This window comes from Anabrus simplex, chromosome 1 (genome assembly GCF_040414725.1).
Source record: "Anabrus simplex isolate iqAnaSimp1 chromosome 1, ASM4041472v1, whole genome shotgun sequence".
Lineage (NCBI taxonomy): Eukaryota > Metazoa > Arthropoda > Insecta > Orthoptera > Tettigoniidae > Anabrus > Anabrus simplex.
The window spans coordinates 409,454,160-409,468,287 of NC_090265.1; positions in this window are offsets into that span (position 1 = coordinate 409,454,160).

Below are 14,128 nucleotides of genomic sequence, written 5' to 3' on the forward strand. Positions count from 1 at the left end.
GACTGGGTAATGTATTGTTATTGGCAAGACAAGCGTTCCTGCCTTAGCCACTGTAGACATCTTCATTTGTTCGGGCCGTGGTGGTAAGCAGCGACTACCCTCGTGTAGTGCGAGAGCTTGCCAGATGAAACAACTGCAAGTACTTGTCACCACGGTGGATAAGTAACGGGTCAATGAAGGTGTGACAACCTTGGAAATTAAAATGGATTTTAGAAAGAGTGGTTGAGGGGATCTGTGTGGGATGTGACATGTTTCCTGAATATGCTAGACATGACGTATTGAATAAACTGTGAACTACTGCGGTAAATGAAATGTCGTATGGCTTTTAGTGCCGGGATATCCCAGGACGGGTTCGGCTCGCCAGGTGCAGGTCTTTCTATTTGACTCCCGTAGGCGACCTGCGCGTCGTGATGAGGATGAAATGATGACGAAGACAACACATACACCCAGCCCCCGTGCCGTACAAATTAACCAATTAAGGTTAAAATCCCCGACCCGGCCGGGAATCGAACCCGGGACCCTCTGAACCGAAGGCCAGTACGCTGACCGTTCAGCCAACGAGTCGGACAACTACTGCGGTGATGTCTTTGAAAACAAATGGACTTCAGTCAAAGTCAGGTCCATACATTTGAAACTAGGTTAATAGAATTTCATTAATGCGGTTCCTCGCTGAATGGTCGGCGTAGAAGCCTTTGATTTAAGGAGTCGCGGGTTCGATTACCGACCGGGCCGGAGAATTTAACCATATTTGATCAATTCCTTTGTTCAGGGGCTGGGTGTTTGTGATCGTCTTTATTTACAAACATCATATTACACTATTAACCACCACAGAAAGACGCAGTAGTGAACACACCACTACTGATCTGCATTTAGGGCAGTCGCCCAGGTGGCAGATTCCCTATCTGTTGTTTTCCTAGCCTTTCCTTAAATGATTTCAAAGAAATTGGAAATTTATTGAACATCTCCCTTGGTAAGTTATTCCAATCCCTAACTGCCCTTCCTTTAAACGAATATTTGTCCCAATTTGTCCTCTTGAATTCCAACTTTATCTTCATATTGTGATCTTTCCTACTTTTAAAGACACCACTCAAACTTTTTCATCTACTGATATCCTCCCATGCCATCTCTCCACTGACAGCTCGGAACATACCACTTAGTGGAGCAGCTCGTCTCCTTTCTCCCAAGTCTTCCCAGCCCAAACTTTGCAACATTTTTGTAACGCTACTCTTTTGTCGGAAATTTCCCAGAACAAATCGAGCTGCTTTTCTTTGGATTTTTCCAGTTCTTGAATCAGGTAATCCTGGTCAGGGTCCCGTACACTGGAATCATACTCTAGTTGGAGTCTTACCAGAAACATATATGCCCTCTCCTTTACATCCTTACTACAACCCCTAAATACCCTCATAACCATGTGCAGATATCTGTGCCCTTTATTTACAATCATATTTATGTGATTACCCCAATGAAGATCTTTCCTTATATTAATACCTTTCCTCTGCGAACCATGTGACCTTGCCGCGGTGGGGAGGCTTGCGTGTCCCAATGATGCAGATAGCCGAGCCGCAGGTGCAACCATATCGGATGGGTATCTGTTGAGAGACCAGACTAACGAATGGTTCATCGAAAGGGGGGTAGCAGCCTTTCGGTTGTTGCAAGGGCGGCAGTCTAGATGATTGACTGATACGGCCTTGTAATAATACTCAACATGGCTTAGCTGTGTTGATACTGCTACACGGCTGAAAGCAACGGGAAACTACAGCCGTAACCACCTCCCGAGGACATGCAGCTCTCTCTGTATGAAAGATGTACTGATGATGGCTTCCTCCCGGGTAAAATATTCCGGAGGTAAACTAGTCCCCCATTCGGATCTCCGGGTGGGGACTACACGAGAGGGGGCGATCATCAGGAAGATGGATACTGACATTCTGCGAGTCGGAGCGTGGAATGTTAGGAGTTTGAATTGTTGTGGTAGGTTAGAGAATCTGAAAAGGGAGATGGATAGGCTAAAGTTAGATGTAGTTGGTATAAGTGAAGTACGTTGGCAGGAAGAACAGGATTTTTGGTCAGGCGACTACCGAATTATCAACACGAAATCAAACAGGGGTAATGCAGGAGTTGGTTTAATAATGAATAAGAAAATAGGGCAGCGGATAAGCTACTACGACCAGCATAGTGAAAGAATTATTGTCGCCAAGATAGACACCAAACCAATGCCCACCACAATAGTGCAGGTCTATATGCCTACTAGTTCAGCGGATGGTGAAGAAATTGAAAGAATATATGAGGAGATAGAAGATTTAATACAATATGTCAAAGGTGACGAGAATCTAATTGTGATGGGAGACTGGAACGCAGTGGTAGGCCAAGGAAGAGAAGGTAGCACAGTAGGAGAATTTGGATTGGGGCAAAGGAACGAAAGAGGAAGTCGGCTGGTTGAATTCTGCACTGACCATAATTTAGTCCTCGCCAATACTTGGTTCAAACACCACAAACGACGGCTGTATACGTGGACGAGACCTGGAGACACTGGAAGGTATCAAATAGACTTCATTATGATTAGGCAGAGATTCAGAAACCAGGTGTTGGATTGCAAAACTTTCCCAGGAGCAGACGTGGACTCTGACCACAACTTGTTGGTCATGAAATGCCATCTGAAGTTGAAGAAATTGAAGAAAGGAAAGAATGCAAAAAGATGGGATCTAGACAAGTTGAAAGAAAAGAGTGTGATGGATCGTTTCAAGGAACATGTTGCACAAGGACTAAATGAAAAGGCTGAAAGAAACACAGTAGAGGAAGAGTGGAGAGTCATGAAAAATGAAGTCAGTAGGGCTGCTGAAGAAATGTTAGGAAGGAAGAAAAGATCAACTAAGAATCAGTGGATAACTCAGGGGATACTAGACCTGATTGATGAACGACGAAAATACAAGAATGCTAGAAATGAAGAGGGCAGAAAAGAATACAGGCGATTAAAGAATCAAGTGGATAGAAAGTGCAAGGTAGCTAAGGAAGAATGGCTGAAGGAGAAGTGCAAGGATGTCGAAGGCTGTATGGTCCTGGGAAAGGTAGATGCTGCATACAGGAAAATCAAGGAAACCTTTGGAGAAAGGAAATCTAGGTGCATGAATATTAAGAGCTCAGATGGAAAGCCACTTCTAGGGAAAGAAGACAAAGCAGAAAGATGGCAGGAGCATATCCAACAGTTGTATCAAGGTAACGATGTAGATAATTTCGTTCTGGAACATGAAGAGGCTGTTGATGCTGATGAAATGGGAGACCCAATTTTGAGGTCAGAGTTTGACAGAGCTGTGAGTGACCTAAATAGGAACAAGGCACCTGGAATTGATGATATTCCCTCTGAATTACTGACTGCCTTAGGAGAAACCAGCATGGTAAGGTTATTTCATTTAGTGTGCAAGATGTATGAGACAGGAGAAGTCCCATCCGATTTTCGGCAGAATGTTGTTATACCTATTCCCAAGAAAGCCGGTGCTGACAGGTGTGAAAACTACCGCACTATTAGTTTAGTATCTCATGCCTGCAAAATTTTAACACGTATTATTTACAGAAGAATGGAAAAACAAGTTGAAGCTGAGTTCGGGGAAGATCAATTTGGCTTCAGAAGAAATGTAGGAACACGTGAAGCAATCCTGACTTTACGTCTGATCTTAGAGGATCGAATCAAGAAGGACAAGCCCACGTACATGGCATTCGTAGATCTAGAAAAGGCATTCGATAATGTTGATTGGACCAGGCTATTTATGATTCTGAAGATGATAGGGATCAGATACCGAGAACGAAGAATTATCTACAACCTGTATAAAAATCAGTCTGCAGTGATAAGAATCGAGGGCTTTGAAAAAGAAGCAGCAATCCAGAAAGGAGTGAGGCAAGGCTGCAGTTTGTCCCCTCTCCTTTTCAATGTTTACATAGAACAGGCAGTAAAGGAAATCAAAGAGAAATTTGGAAATGGAATCACAGTCCAAGGAGAGGAAATCAAAACCTTGAGATTTGCCGATGATATTGTTATTTTATCTGAGACTGCAGAAGATCTCGAGAAGTTGCTGAATGGTATGGATGAAGTCTTAGGTAAGGAGTACAAGATGAAAATAAATAAGTCCAAAACAAAAGTAATGGAGTGCAGTCGAACGAAGGCAGGTGATATAGGAAATATTAGATTAGGAAACGAAGTCTTAAAGGAAGTAGATGAATATTGTTACTTGGGTAGTAAAATAACCAACGATGGCAGAAGTAAGGAGGACATAAAATGCAGACTAGCACAAGCAAGGAAGAGCTTTCTTAAGAAAAGAAATTTGCTCACTTCAAACATTGATATCGGAATTAGAAAGATGTTTTTGAAGACTTTTGTGTGGAGCGTGGCATTGTATGGAAGTGAAACATGGACGATAACTAGCTCAGAAAGAAAGAGAATAGAAGCTTTTGAAATGTGGTGTTATAGAAGAATGCTGAAGGTGAGATGGATAGATCGAATCACGAATGAAGAGATACTGAATCGAATTGGTGAGAGGAGATCGATTTGGCTAAATTTGACGAGAAGAAGAGATAGAATGATAGGACACATCTTAAGACACCCAGGACTTGTTCAGTTGGTTTTTGAAGGAAGTGTAGGTGGCAAGAACGGTAGGGGTAGACCAAGGTATGAATATGACAAACAGATTAGAGCAGATGTAGGATGCAATAGTTACGTAGAAATGAAAAGGTTAGCACAGGATAGGGTGGCATGGAGAGCTGCATCAAACCAGTCTATGGACTGATGACTCAAACACAGGTATTTACAATGATCCCCAATGGGAACTTCACCCCATCAACGCAGTAATTAAAACCGAGAGGACTTTTCCTATTTGTGAAACTCACAAACTGACTTTTATCCCCGTTTATCATCATACCATTGCCCACTGTCCATCTCACAACACTATCGAGGTCACTTCGCAGCTGCTCACAATCTTGTAACTTATTTATTACTCTGTACAGAATAACATCGTCTGCAAAAAGCCTTTTCTCTGATTCCACTTCTTTACATATCATTGATAAAAATAAGAAAATATAAAGGTCCAATAATACTGCCTTCAGGAATTCCGCTCTTAATTATTACAGGGACAGATAAAGCTTCACCTACTCTAATTCTCTGAGTTCTATTTTCTAGAAACAGAGCCACCCATTCAGTCACTCTTTTGTCAAGTCCAATTGCACTCATTTTTGCCAGTAGTCTCCCATGATATACCCTATGAAATGCCTTAGACAGGTCAATCGCTATATAGTCCAATTGACCTCCTGAATCCAGGATATCTGCTATGTCTTGCTGGAATCCTACAAGTTGCCTTCTATCAAACCAGTTATTAATTTCGCAAACATGTCTTATATAATCAGAAAGAATGCTTTCCCAAAGCTTACATACAATGCATGTCAAACTGACTCCAATTAGAGTTGGCATCCCGCAGTAAAACTGCCCCAAACTAGTGCCGACACCAAATAATCCTGAAAAGATCATTCGAAAAAATAATACGAGGAAAGATAAGAAGAATAGAACGCCGATTGAGTGGCTGTGTGGTTTGAGTTACGTAACTGCCAGCTTGCATTCGGCAGATAGTGCTTCGAGCCCCACTGTCGGCAGCACTGAAGATGATTTCCGTGGTTTCCCATTTTCACACGAAGAAACTGCTGGGGCTATACCTTATTCAAGGCCACGGTCGCTTCCTTTCCACTTCTAACCATTTCCTATCCCATCGTCGCAGAAGACCCATTTCTGTCGGTGCGACGTAAAGTAAAATTGCATTTAAAAAAACAATAGAATAGAACGAAATGTCCATGGATTTACTGTACCTCTCCTGTTCAAAAGCTAATCCGTGGTGCTACAGAAAATTACGGTCTTGGCCTGCCAAGAAGACTGCTGCCCAGCCACATGGCCTTCCAATACTGGAGTGCCAGTGGTCAGCGTTACGCTATCCTCAGGCTTTTCCTTGACTTTCTGCAACCTTTCGTATGAGACTGCTCGTCATTTGGCCTCACGAGCCTGAATTAACCTTGTTTCAGCCCTTAATCCAGAATTATGAACCTTGGACTGGTCAGGAATTAAATCCGGTACCTCCGGTAAGTCAGGCAGACTACCTCTAAGAGCACGGGGTGTTAATTATTTGTAAGATTGGGTTGGCTACGCGGATGACTGCAGTCATTTTGGCTATAATAATAATAATAATAATAATAATAATAATAATAATAATAATAATAATAATAATAATAATAATAATAATAATAATAATAATAATAATAATAATAAAAGCATGTGGCCTCCGGAGGGGCCTAGTGCAGGTCATTTGATTTGACACCCGTAGACGACCTGCGCGTTGCGAAGACGACACATACCAGGGGAATTAACAAATTATGGTTAAAATTCTCGACCCTGCCGGAAATCGAACCCGGGGCCCTTATGACCAAAGGACAGCACGATAGCCATTTAGCCACGGAGCCAGACGTTATTTCGCTTAAATACAGTAGGGCTACATCTTGGTGACTGCCATTGGGCAACTACAATTCTTTTCCGACGTTATAGCGTAGTGGTTTCCAACTTCTGACTCCTGATGGCCCCTCTGCAAAACTTACCTCCTCTCCTCGCCTTCCATAGTTGCAAATATTTTTATCTTAGCAATGACTACTTATACTTGATAAATATAAAATAATAATGTCGTGTCGCCTCCGTAAAGGCCTGGTGAAGTTATTTCGACCTGATTACGATATTACTCGGTGCTTCATAAAACTTGTCTACTTTGTTATCATGTGTACTCTCACATGGTGAATACATTGAGACAATATTCGTTCTCCGAGTTCTTTTCAAGGAGTCCCTCGCGTGTGAAATGGAAGTGGGACTCCGTTATTCCAATAGGTCCGAGGCTTGCTTAACATATTCTGAGCTGCTATCCTACTTACACATAGTCCTAAAGAGAATTTCTCCTCTAACCGATGCAAGATATAAACGGGGGATATTTTTCTCCCTCAATTCCATGCCCAAACTTTTTTTCTATGCAAGGCCAGTAAATATCTTGAGTGGTTTGTTGTAGGTTACAAGTCCAGTTCAGTATTCGGGAGATAGTAGGTTCGAACCCCACTGTCGGCAGCCCTGAAAATGGTTTTCCGTGGTTTCCCATTTTCACACCAGGCAAATGCTGGGGCTGTACCTTAATTAAGGCTATGGCCGCTTCCTTCCCACCCCTAGCCCTTTCCTGTCCCATCGTCGCCGTAAGACCTATCAGTGTCGGTGCGACGTAAAACAACTAGCAAATAAAATGAACAAGTCCAGGTTAACAAAATTATATCCAATATAATATTATATGGAATGTCAAAGCGGTTTTAGCTAATGCTTTTAAATGTATTTATATGTGTATTAACTAGTTTTGCAAAACTTGGTGCTATAGGTGTAATACCTGTTGTACACCCCATCAAATGTTTCTTTCCATTCAATACTTCACAAGAAAAATAGTCAAATCTTGTCAAGATTGCCCAACATTGCTGAAGGTTTGATAGTGGAGGAAAGGCAAGCAGTAATTGTGATTCTTGGACTAGCAGTGAAACATATTCCTTAAACAGAAGAAAAACCCTCAATAAAGCACAATTTTTATAGGGAAATCTCCTCGTATTGCGGTTATCTTCAACATGAATTTTCCAATGTAGCGTATTTACTGCCATGACATCATTTGCAGATGTTATATTATGAATGGAATAAAAATGATAGAAATGTAACGAAAATTCATATCTTATTTCATGAAAACATATTAGGAATTCAATAATAATAATAATAATATTAATAATAATAATTGTACCGGGTGGTACACCTCCACGCCGCTAATTTAAATGCGCGCCAGTTAAAACTCCTCTGCTGGAGGAAGTCTGAACTTTATTGACGTTATTAATTTTCTACCTTCTCAGAAGATGTCACTACCTGTAAATTTTGGAGTTTTAGAACTGTGTCACTTTTGATGTGTTTTTGTTTCGCTTGAAGTAAGAAGTGTGAACTTTCTCTTCTAGAGGACACTACTGAAGATCTACAATAGTGCAACCTAGTGCGGAGTCAAAGAACTATTTTTTTGGAGAAAATTTAATTTCAAGAGTTTGTTCTTTGTTAAATTTCTTTCTGTCATTGTTTAAGTTGGCAATATTTACCCCTTTCTTCCCCTTGTTATGAATGTATCCAATCCCGAATTTCTTCTATTAATTTCTGACCAATCTGGTGTATCTTCCCCCAACTTGAATCTGTTGCGGGGTCCTACCCAATAAAGAGTTTGTGGGAGGGTGTTTTCTTTCCCCTAACGCCTAGAACCTTCCGCGAGAGGATATAAACTGCTGATTTTCGGGTCTCCGGGCCACTTCTGTTCCATCTTTCAGTGTGTTAAGTACATAGCAGGGGGCGGGAAGCGCCTCTTTCTTCTCCAGCCGTTCAACACAAGGTAATGGCCGATTAATAACTTCTTTCTTTGCTAGCTCAGCAGTTTAACTTTCGGGGCGGGTTCTAAGCGTTCAACCATGTAACCTTTTCCTAAAATGTAACTACTCTTTTCATATATTCTCTTTTAAAACGACATATCGGGATAGAGAGTGCTTAACCCTCTCGAGCTCCCACTCACATCGTCCTGAGGTGAACTTATTTTTCTCAACCAATTCTTCCGTAATGTAATGTAAATTGCTATTAAGTCACCTCTGTAGTATGGGATTAGCCCTTGTATTAACGGCCTAGTGCCAAGTAGGTCTTAAGCAAAGTGTATTAGGAGTGCAAGTTCGCCTCCTCTCAAATTGTATTTTAGAGGTCATGTATTAATCTTCTTGTTATTTAACAGACCTCAGTAGGTTGGGTATTTTGCCCCTGTGTATATGTCCTTTGAGGACGGCTTAAAGGTGGAGTTCGGAGTGGCCTATGATAGGCTTGTATTTTAGGGGGAAGTTGCCCTTTTTGAAAATTGTGTTTCTGCCTCAAGGAGGCTTTTGGGATGTAATTGGAAGCAGATGTTTCTGGCATGTTTGGGGGTTTTCGGCCCCTTTGTTGTATGGTGTTCATTGTAAGGTTGGGCTCATTGCTCAAGAATTATGTTTCTGACTTTTGAAACCCCAAATGGGGTACCTATGTAAATGTATTTGTCAATCGTGTTTCGGCTACTAAGTACCTGTTCTATTTGTTGTTACCTAATTTTGAAAAGAAAATATAACCTTGTTAAATTTTAAAATTAATTTCACTTTAGTAGTTTGAGACCCATTCACCACCCAGCACCTTCTTTCATGCATAACTACCACCAAAACACGGTAACAAGTGGTAGCAGAGCGTGGTTGAATGGGTCTCAATTTAGCCCCTTTTGACGGCTACACATTGTTTTGATCCGAACTCTAACCATTTTTTCAGTTGCTGGAATTTTTTGACCTTTTCAAAATTGGTCTGTCATCATGCCCGGCCCTCGCGATGTTCTCCTTCTTAACTATTTGTGCAAGGAGGAGTTGATCTATGAATTAACTATCAGAAATGTGCAATCTGGAGGCACGGTTGCAATAGACACTAACAAGCTTAGAGAGTCCCTTGATTTGCCCATTTCCATCCCCAATTTGGGAGAGAAAGAAATTGACGATTCTCTTTCCACGATCACGGAGAATGTTACTGGGCTAGCTTCTGTAGTTAGTTTTTTTGATGAAAATGATCCGTCTCCGAATCAAATTAAGCGTGTGCAAGGCAGGCTATATCATTTTTCGAATAGGGTTAACGATCTGTTGTCTCTAAAACTGAATGACGTTCAGAGGAAGGAAGCTAGTAAGCTCCTGGAAAATATTTCCGAATTATCTAGTAAGGTCACTCAATTGTTAACTGGGGAAGTTCCTCCCAAATCTGATCAGCCCACCATAGTGAATGTAGGTAGCGAGGAAGAACCTGCTAAGGGAGAAGTAAATAGGAAAACCATCGCTGCTCAAACTATCTCTGCCCCATTGGACAACGAGTCTGAACGCCGTGCATCGCTGAGTAACATCCGTTCTGAATTAACTTCTTTGCCATTGAAACCTTTACCTACTATGTCACCCGGGTTTAGTAGCTTGCCTCATCCATTGGCAATGTTGCTCAGAGGTATTTCTAAGTTTTCCGTTAATACCACCAGTGACGTAATTTCATTTTTAAGATTTCTAGTGGAATTCCAGGATCATGCCCTTGTTTTTTCTCTTCCTCCATGTCAAATCTTGCAAATTATCTATCCGTATGCTATTGGTATTCTCTCTGATAAAATCGTAAGAGCCATTGCCGAGCAATCATCTATTGAGGATTTCCATGCCCATTTGCTAGCTAACTTCATCCCTGCTAGGGCCAGGTCCTCCCTTATTCAGAAGTACTATTATCGTGTACAGCGCTTGGATGAAAACTTGGCTGATTTCATACAGGACATTAAGTTTTATACTAGGGTGTTTGCCCTTCATTTTCCTGAAGATCAGATTGTACAGGCTATTGTAGAGGGAATTTCACCTCCCTATAGGTCATATTTGTGTTTCGCGGCGTGCCCGCAAACTTTCTCGGAACTTGAAGCATTGGCCGTCTCAGCGGAAGGAGTTAGATACGCCGATTCTTTGCGTGTCGCGAAAGAACCCCCGCCTTCCTTTAGTAATACTCGGCCTCCACCTCGCCGATCAGTCACCCCCCGTAAATGTTATGCTTGCGGGTCGCCTGACCATCTGCGCAATAAGTGTCCTCTGATCAAAACTAGTAGGGCAAATAATGGAGCTGGTTCATCACAAGGCTGTTTTAAATGTGGGGCTTTCTCACATATCGCCAAGAATTGTCCCAACTCAAATAGCACCCCCTCCTGCTCAACTTCTGGTGCAAATTCCACCTATGCCAATAATAAAAAGTGACTAGTGGCTCCGGCTGAGTCGACTAATCCATCTTCCCGAGACTCAGCCCCTAGTAAACAGGTTGTAAATGCAGAGAACGATCAGCCTTCAAATTCATCTTTTGAATGCCCTAAAGAATGTCTTAGGATTGCGGCGGATACCCCCGCACCTGTTCCTTTTCTTAAGATTGAGTTAAATAACGAGCCTATAACAGCTCTCTTAGATTCAGGGAGTGTTTGTTCGATTATTTCGGCTGAATGGTATTCTAAATTGAAATCGGTTTGTAAACTTCCTGACTATGTCTCTTCTCCTGTTCAATACATTTCGGCTAATTCATCTCCATTAGAAATTCTAGGTTCCTTACTGGTCAAAATTCGTATTTTTAAGTTTACATGGAAAATTAAATTGTTTGTGGCTAAGCACCTGTCTTGCCCCATCATACTGGGAGCGGACTTTATTTCTCACACTGGTCTTGTGCTCGATCTCCAGTCTAGGTCGTGCACATTCAAATTTGCTTCTAGTTGTAAAATACCACTATTAAAGTGTAATTCTGTGTCATGTTCTTCTATTTCGCCTACCCAGGATGAGATGTTGTTAGACCTTAGACATCTACCTGAGGAGCAGGCTGATAGTATTCGCAAATTGTGTCAGTCGTTTCCCGAGGTGTTCTCTGATACTCTTGGTGTTACTGACCTTATTGAATACAAAATTGAGGTCACGGATTCGATTCCTGTCCGTTTTCCACCTTATAGGCTATCTCCACCTAAAATGAAGGCTCTGAAAGAAATTATCGATCAGATGTTGAAGGATGGTATTATTAGGCCCTCTAAGTCGGCGTATTCATCGCCTATTTTTCTAGTCCCGAAACCCCAAGGAGGCTTCAGGCCTGTCATTGATTACAGGGCTCTCAATCGGAAGGTGGTGTTGCAATCTGTGCCCCTTCCTGACCTTCATTCTTGTTTTTCATGGTTTCGTTAGGCCAAGTTCTTCACCATCTTGGACTTAAATCAGGCCTATAATCAAATTCCCCTTGCCGAAGAGTCTAAACACCTTACAGCGTTTGCCACGGACAGGAATTTATATGAATACAACCGCGTGCCTTTCGGGCTCCCCACGGGGGCAGCTGTGCTCACTAGGCTACTAGATAGGGTCTTCTCCGACATCAAATTCGAGTACTTATATCACTATTTAGATGATGTCGTCGTATTTTCAGAGACTTTTGAAGAACATCTAGATCATCTGCGAGAAGTTCTCGAGCGCCTTCGTAAGGCTGGGTTAACCGTTAAGTTGTCCAAGCTCGCCTTTGCTAAGCCCTCTATGTCATTCCTAGGGCATATTGTGTCACCCGATGGTGTAGCAGTCGATCATTCTAGAACACAGGCCATCCGTGATTTTAAACCTCCCAAGGACATTAAAGGTATCGCCAGGTTCATTGGTATGGTGAATTTCTTCAGAAAGTTCATTCCTAACTTTGCTAATAGAGCGGCGCCCTTAAACCTTCTTCGTAGGAAAGGCATCAAATTCGAGTGGGGACCTTCTCAACAAGCCGCTTTTGAAGATCTGAAATTAGCTCTCTGTAATGCCCCTGTCCTTGCTATGCCTGATTTCTCAAAGAAATTCATCGTCCAAACGGACGCGTCATCGTCAGCTGTAGCTGCAGTCCTTCTTCAAGAGACTGAACTAGGGAGGCGACCCATCGCCTATGCATCTAGGACTCTATCGGCTCAAGAAGCCAAGTATTCCATCTATGAGCTCGAAGGGTTGGCAGTCTTATTTGCCTTAGAAAAGTTCCGTCTCTATCTGGAACATGTCAAATTCGACCTGGAAACAGATAATCAAGCCCTAAGCTGGGTCTTAGGTAGGCCGCGTCGTACTGGTCGTATAGCCCGCTGGGCTATTCGTATTTCCGCCTTCCAGTTTGATGTTAGACATATCAGAGGTGCCGAAAATGTTGTTGCTGATGGACTCAGCCGTATGTTTCATAACGACGTCGAGACCCACGAATCGGTCGATAGTTCATCACCTTCCGAGTCCATACTATCTGGTGTTAATGCCATCTTAACAGATGCTCCCATGCTTTTTAGGGATATTGAGAAATACCAACGTGAAGATCCGACGCTGGCTCCGATAATGGAAACCCTTTCTTCTGGGGAACATGCTGTCCCTTATGTTCTGAGGAATGGTGTTCTATGTTGCCCTTCGAGGCATGATAAGTTGATGAAAGTTGTTGTTCCAGCGGTTCTTGTACCTATGATCTTCAAGTATTATCATGAGACCCCATTAGGAGGGCATCTTGGAATCTTTAAAACCCGTGAAAAGATTCGTGAAATGTTCATCTGGAAAGGTATGGACGGCGAAATTCGTGAACTTGTAAAAGCTTGTAAATCTTGTTTGCTCAGTAAACCCACCATGTCCACCAAGGTAGGCCTTTTGTCTTCGCATCAAGCGTCGCGCCCCATGGAACGCCTGTATATCGATTATGTAGGACCTTTCCCCCAGTCAAAGGGTAATGCTAACAAGTTCATCTTTGTGTGCGTAGATGGTTTTACCAGATTTTCTTGGTTATTTCCGACTAAGCTGGCTACCGCTCAGTCTACCATTACCTGCTTAAATTCTATTTTTGCTTCTTTTGGTCCGTGTCAATATATTGTATCTGATAATGCTAAGGCTTTTACATCTAATTTATTTCGTAAATTCTGTTTTGACTTATCAATCTCTCATGTAACTACTTCTGCTTATTACCCTCAACCATCTCTGGCTGAACGGGTTAACCGTAATCTCAGGTCCACACTGATTGCCTATCATCATGAAGATCATTCCAGGTGGGACACGTCCCTGCATTGGATAGCTTTTGCTTTGAATTCGGCGGTTCATGAATCTCACAAGTTTACTCCAGCTTCTTTGATGTTTAAGTTTGTTCCCAACACGCCGCTCTCTAACCTCTGGTCTCTGAGTGACATTTTGCCCGAGACAATAGATCCGGACAACATTAAAGATCTTTGGAAGAAGGCTAAAGCTAATCTTAAAGTGTCTCATGAAAAGGTTAGGGAAAAGTATGATCGTGGACGGAGACCCACCACTTTGAAGGTAGGTGACCAGGTGATGGTCAAAAATTTTGTTCCCGCGGGCAAGCTTGCCCCCAGATTTCATGGGCCTTGTATAATTCTCGATTTCCTCACCCCGGTTACGTTGTTATTAAGCAATCCAGCCACCGAGAGGATATTTAGGGTTCACCTGTCACAGGTGAAACCAGTGTAAATTTTGTGTC